The 6,877-nt window shown below is 61.4% G+C and overlaps 1 protein-coding gene across 2 annotated transcripts in view; it reads left to right on the top strand.

Annotated features, from left to right (window-relative positions):
* Positions 1-6,877, top strand: part of SNN (stannin) — a 10,246-nt gene that overhangs the window by 265 nt on the left and 3,104 nt on the right. The gene's annotated exons all lie outside the window — the stretch shown is intronic.

A 6,877-nucleotide genomic window follows, 5' to 3' on the forward strand; every position in this document is an offset into this window, starting at 1 on the left:
GGAGACGCCCCGCCCGCCGCAGAGCGGGGCTCCTGCGTACGGACGGTGCGCGGCGGCCGGACCGGGCTGGCGGGCGGGCGGAGCCGGGCCCCCGGGGCTGCTGCGGGGCGATCGGGCCGGGCTGCGGACGGCGCCATGGTGAGCGGAGCCAGGAAGGGCCGGGGAGGGGGCGGGTGCCGGGTGCTCGGGCCCGGCGGGGCCCTGCAGAAGGGGAAGGGGCGGCCCCGCCTGGGGTTGGGGCGAGCGCTGGGAGGCTCGGTCGCGGGCTGGGGGTCGCTGCGGCGGGGGAGGGGCAACCTGGGCTGGGGGCGCGGCTTCGGGGGGAGGGTCTGTTCCGGGGGGCCGCGCCCGCGGGCGGGGGTTCTTTGTCCGCTGCGCTGCGGAGAGATCGGGACAAAGGAGGCGGCGGGGGGCGGCGGCGGCGGCTTTGCAGGGAGCGAGTGTACCCCCCAACGCAGTGCGTGCCCCTCACCGCGGCCCGCAGTTCGGCGCCCCAGGCTGGCCGCGGGGCTCCTCGGGACACTTAGAGATTTTCAAAAATTAACAGGAGGCGGGGATCCTGGCAGCCTTCGGGGTGGTCAGGAGGAATCCGGGGGGTAGGAGAGGGGGTCCTGGCGACGTCTGGCGCCCACTTCGTAGGTGGGGAAACTGAGGACGGGCTGCGACGTTTGGTGCCCGGTTCCGTCGGCGGTGACTGCGCGGCGTGGGCATGACTGGGTCTCGTGGTCCCGCGTCCCCCAAGCTCCCTCCCCCAGTCAAGCCGACTGGAATTGCTTCTCCAGCTGTCGTTCCCCTCCAGCTGTCCCCCCACCCCGGGCCGCGTCCCTTCCTCTCTCCAGCCTTTTCTTAGCTCTTTGGTAGAGGTGGGGAGACGACGGAGTCGCCTGGCAGGGTTAAATGAGAGGGTGCGTGGAGCGCGCCTGGCATCGCCTGGCATCGCGCCTGCACGTCGCCGGCTCTTGGCACGCGGGAACTGACCGGGCGCTTGTCATCCCTGTGTCCCCAGCATAGAGCCCTCAGCTCCAGTCACCCAGACTGCTCTGATGGGGGCGGACTGGGCTTAACCTGTCCCCCTTGACCTCTCAGGCATGGGAGCGGGGGAGGTGGGGGTCAAAAAATATGCCATTTGAGTGTCAGAGTTGAAATCCCAGATTCTGGCTCCAGGGCTGCCTGGGTTTGAATCCCTGCACAGTTACTTTCAAGCTGTGTGACCTTGGGCAATTGACTTAACTTCTCTGAGCCACAGACTCTTGAGGTTGAGAGGTGATGATCTTTGTGAAGTGTTTAGCCCAGCGTCAGACACAGAGTAATCACTGCCAACTTCTGTCAGGCATCTACTGTTATTACCAAAGTTGTCTGGCAAGTGGGCCTACCCCGGGGCAGCCTGTGAGAATGACCAGTGGCTGATTCACAGGGCACGGGCATAGGAGACTGAGACTGACCTTGGGGCAGTCCCTGGGACTCTGCCTGCACCAGCTTCCTCTTCTGCATAGGGGAACCTAGAGGGTTCTGGTGCGAATTTCCTCTTCTGGAGAACCGTGGTGTAATGGGTGGGTGGCGGAAGGTGAGGGTGACACTGGACACAGAGCCAGGCACAGTGCAGTTAATCTCTCATCTGCATCGCCACTGTCCTCGCCCTGGCTCGTCAAGGGCAGTGGCCTGTGTGATGCTCCCTTGGGTCCGAACCCCGGCTCAGGCCTGGCACAGAGCAGATATTCCACTTGCCCCTTTGACGTGCCCCATCCTCCCCAACTGTCCTGTGTTCCTCATCAGAAACTGGGCAGGAAATGTTTCCAGTTTGTGAACTGGGGTCCCCCAAAGAGACAGAGCAGGGTTTGTTGGGACACCTGACGGATGGCTCTGTCGGGGGAAGGGGCATGGCTTAACTGTGCGGAGGTGGTTGGTCCCCTGTAAGCAGGACAGTCCCAGAAGGTAGCGGCTGCAGGGCGGAGGTAGCTAACTGGTGTCTAGCTGGGCTGGGTAGCACTTGTGATGTGCCCAGTTAAGCGAGAAGGTGGCAGCATGTCCCCTGAGGAAAGTGCTGTTTGTGGCACGGGGGCTGGACCAGGTTTTGTGCCCTTCTGGGAGCAGGTCCTTTGGAGAGGGGGTGCTGTGAGGGGCCGCCCTGAGGTCTCCCTGTCCTCCCTGTGACACCCAGGAAGGTGTGGGGCCTGGCGACACACAATCCTGGTGGTTCCAGAGTCCCGTTGTCACGTTTCTGATCACTTCTCAGCCTCCCCACAGCCTGGCTGGTGAGGTCAGGGTCTCGTCCCATTTTGCAGGCTGAGAAACTGAGGCCGTTAGGGGCAGCTTGCTTGGCTGAGTCATAGTAGCTCATGATATTGAGTGGAGGGATGGGATGGGGTGAAGAAAGGGACTCGAATTGAATCTGTTCTGTTGGAGGCTGAGGCTCTACTAGGCCTGGGGTGGGTGCAGGGACCTGTGGAGTGGGGTTAAGACTTCATTTTGGGGTCCCCTGAAGAGGCAGGGGTGACACACACAACCTTACATTGAGGAAGACCTAAGCGGTGGGCCTCTGAGGCCAGCAGGACAGTGGGAGATGCCTGGCTTGCTGGTGGCTGAGGCAGGGGCAGTCCTTTAAACCCACTGGTGGATGGTGGGGGCCGGGGTGGCAAGCTCAGAGAGGTGGCGTCTCAGGCACTGGGCTTGCATCTTGTTTTTCCAGGAGCAGTGAGTGAGGTCCCAGGGAGGTGGAGTGGGAGCACGGAGGGTTGGCACTGTGTGTTTGGGGGTCCAAACGGCCTTGAGCTTCCAGCGCCAGCCTCCCTCCTGACTAAGGGAGCTGGCAAGGAGCTGCTGCGGAGGTTGGGGGAGCATGGCCCGTCGCCCACCTCTAGAGTGCCTTGGCTGTGCGCTGGCTCCTGGGCTGGCCTGCCCCTCTCCGCCTGCACTTGGAAGCCCCTGCCCTTTGTTCTGCTGGGCCCCACTTTTGGGTCCATGTTTCTACCCGGGTTCACTCTTGGATAATCCGCTCAAGCTCCCCCCGCCTTAGTTTTCCCACCTGTGAAACTCAGATGGGAACCCTGAGGATTGCTAGTTGCCAGCTTATTAGGAGGATCAGATGATGGTGTGGGATAAAGTGTTAACCACTTGAATGAGTGTTCTGAAGGGGTCCAGGTTTCCCACGTACCATTCTGGGCATTTACCCAGCCTGCGATCCTCCCTGTCCTGCCCTGTGCTCTTTCCTAGCTCAAGGTGAGGAGGGGTCAACTGACTTGCAGGAGACATCTTAGCTTAGCAGGAGGGAAGCCCGGAAGAGATGGAGCCATCGGTAGGGTCCAGCCCAGGCCATGAGGGTTGAGGGGGGGAACTGGCCGGCCTCAGGTTGCTCTGGGATCTGTATCTCGGTGACATCTTCCCTTGTCCACAGCCCGTGTGGGGACAGCTGCCCCTCCAGGGGCTCAGGTCAGGCCTGCCTGGGACCCACCCCGACGCTCAGGCTGCAGCCTGTCCTTCCTCCTTGGTAGCTTTGAGATTCGGGGGTGTTCAGGGGTGGGAGCTGCCTAGGCCAGCTGCCTAGGACTGCTGCTTCCCCCGAGCTTGGAGTGGTGGGTCAGCAGACAAGTATTGAGCACTTGCTGTGTGCTGGTGACAGGGCTGGGGCTCCAGCAATGGGCAGGATGGATGGCACCCTCCTCCAGGCTCAGAGTCCACTGCGGGAAGGAGTTGGCAGCCAGGGAAGCACCTTTCCTGACCCAAGAGAATGTCAAGTGGCAAAGAGCACCGGGAAACAGGAGGAAGTAAGACAAGACCAGGGCCAGTGGGGGTGGGGGGCGTCTGGAGCCTGGGGAGTCTGGGGAGACCGTCCCCCCCACCACCCCGCAGAGGCATCTTCTGAGAAAGTTCCCTCTGATGGGAAACAGCCAGTCATGGGACGTGCAGGGAAGAACACCACAGGCAGAAGGAACGGAAAGTGCAGAGGCCTTGGGGAGATAGGTCGGAGGCAGGAGGGTGTGAAGAAGCTGGGGAGGCAGGGGAATTCGGATTCTCTGCCGATACTGGGGAGGGCTCTGAGCAGGAGATGACGCGACCAGATTTTGTAAAAGACGGGTCCTCAGGAAGTACTTGCGGAGGGAATGAAGTAATAAACACACACATTTGGGGGTGGGGGAGGGAACTCCGACCAAGTGTGACTGTGGCCTGGTCACCTGGCTCTGTGCTCCCTCGAGGGAGACACCCAGACCTGGTTCCGCCCCCTCCTCCTGGCCTGGGGTGCCGGGGGCGTGGGGAGGGGCAGCAGACAGGGTTTAGAGGTCACCGCCCCTCTCGGAAGGTCCCTTGGAGATGGGGCTGCCTCTGCCTCCGTTTTTTCATCAGTCCTGGGAGCCCTGGTTCTCCCCCAGGACTCTGGGGGCACTTCCTGGGTTCCCCAGCTGGTTTGGCCCCTGGGGTCCCCATCCCCAGGTTCTTGCTGCCATTGTTTGATTTCTGACTTCCTGTCCCCAAACCCACTCCCTACCCCCTAGTCCCCACACACACACACTTCCTCTTCCGAATTGATACTGACTTCCCTTCCTGTCCAAGAACCCAGAGTGGGGGCAGGCACCCCAGCAGGCTCTGGACACCCAGGAGGGCAAGTGGAGAGGGCAGGGTGGAGAGGGACTGGCGTGCTCCCAAGTGGGAAGAAAGCATGGGGGTTGGGATGGGTTTACCCGGTGCTGCCAGCAGGCTCTAGTGGGAGTGGGGTTGGGGGAGGGGTCACCTGTCCTACCTGGAGGCCCGAGAAGAGAACGGGCTGAGCAAGGTTGTGGAAGCTGATGGCAGCCCTGATGGTGGCAGGGGAGAAGCCAGGAGGACATGCCCTGGGCGGCACAGAAGTGTGTGGGGCCACCCCTGGAGCAAGTATGCCAGCCTGGTGCTGACACTGGAGCCAGGGTGGCAGACTGAGATGGGTGCCCTGAAGGGAGGAAGGGAGGAAGTGCAAACCGCAGGACCAAGGGGGCTTCCTGCACTGAGGGGTCAGGAAGGCTCCCTGCCTGGGCTGGAACTAACCAGGGCAGGGTTCTCAGCCTCCGCATGATGTTTGGGACCTTTGGGGAGGCATCCGCAGCAGTGTGGGAGGTTTAGCAGCACACCTGGTCTCTATCCAGTTGGTACCAGTAGCAACCCCCCCAACCCCGCACCAGTTATAACCAAAAATGTCTCCAGACATTGCCAGATGTCCCCTGGGGGGCACGACTGTCCCCACTTAAGAAGCACTGAGCCAGGGTTAGGGGAGCAGAGCATTTGGGCAGAGGGACCCGGCTGGGCAAAGGCCTGGAGGTAGAAGGAGGTGGGGTCAGCGGGAGATGAGCACGGGCTGGGGCTGCTTCGTATCGATTCTGAAGGTCACTGTAAGGACCTGGGGCCTTTCTGCTGAGTGACGGGGCACTGGCTGCAGTGGTCCAGGTGGGCCGGGGAGCCCGTTGAGAGTGATGACAGCAGCCTGGCCCTGGAGGTGGTAAGAAGGGCACAGACTCCAGGTGTGTCGTCCCCTCCGCCCCCCCTGCCAGTGTGGTGGTGGGAGCAGGGCAGGAGTTTTCTCAAGGCCTGGTCCCTGGACAGACTCAGGGACATTGACTTTGCTGCCCAGAACGTGGTCCTGGGGTGGGGGTGGGGGGAACTCCTTGGTGTGGAGGAGAATCATTGCTAATTAAGGCTGTCATTGCTCAAGGACAGCACTCCATCCTGTTTGGAGGGGACACCTTCCCCTTCCAGCACTGTCTACCTGTACTGATGTCAGTCTTCTCCAAAAACAGCAGCTTCAGACAGCTGAGCACCAGCTCTGCGCCGGCCCGGTGCCCAAGGCGCCCCGGTCTCTCCTGCACTCTCACGACCACCTGGCTGTTACTATTATTTGCTCCATGTGTGGTCAGGCAGGAGACGTTAAAAAGGGCTCGGTCTGGGACCCAGGGGAGCCACCACCTCCAACCTCAGGGGGCTGTCCCTGCCTGCCCCTCCTCTACCCCATACAAACCAGCTGATCTCCACTGGCTGCATGTGGAATCTTCCCAGACCAGGGATCAAACCCCCTCAGCTCCTCACGCTTGCTAGTGGACCCACCTGCCTTCAGAGCCTTAGCAGATGGTGTTCCACTGCCAGGAACGCTTCTCTCCAAGGGCTGGCCTTCCCGCATGTCCCAGCATCACCTCCCCGGTGTGTGTCGCCTGCCCCGCCCAGTTGAACCTGGTGGCACCTGGTCCCCTGTGTTCCCAGTGTGACTTTCCTGCATTTGTAGCAACAGGTGTGTGGCATATTGACCTGTCTGTAGTCTGGCTCCTGCAGTAGAGGCTGAGCCCAGTCAGGGCAGAGGCCAGTCTCTCCCGCTTCCCCTGTGCCCTCCTCAAAGTTCCCCAGCCAGGGCAGCTACAGCTCCTTTGGGAGCAGAGGCTGTCACCGGCTGCACAGTCTCACAGGTGTACCGGAAGGCTCGCTGAGCTGTATACTTCCCCGGTCGGGGCTGATGTCATTTCCCTGCTTTCGAATCCCTCGTCTCTGTCTCGAAGCACTGGCTCCTTTCATCTGTGAGCACTTACTAAACACCCAGTGGTGCTGGGTTTCTAGAACATCCATTCACCTGGAACAGACGCTCTTTCAGCCTCCACCGCGGTGGGGTCACAGGCCTCGGGTGCTGCCTCTCCTGCCTCTGCCGCACAGGTTCCCTCCCTGAGCGCGGGTGACTGGCTGGCTCGTAGCAGAGGCACTGAAGGTATGAAATGGAAGCAGCTGGGGTGAGCAAAGAACGCTGGTGGCATCATGAGCCAAAAAAACCAGCAAACGGCAACCGGCCTGTTTTTCACTAGGATGAGGGCGGCCCCGGTCAGGCTTACAAACTGATTAAAAATAGACCCGGTGGAAGACCCAGCGAGAGCGTGTG

The sequence above is a fragment of the Bison bison genome, unplaced genomic scaffold (genome assembly GCF_000754665.1).
Source record: "Bison bison bison isolate TAMUID 2011002044 unplaced genomic scaffold, Bison_UMD1.0 scf7180017864293, whole genome shotgun sequence".
NCBI lineage: Eukaryota > Metazoa > Chordata > Mammalia > Artiodactyla > Bovidae > Bison > Bison bison.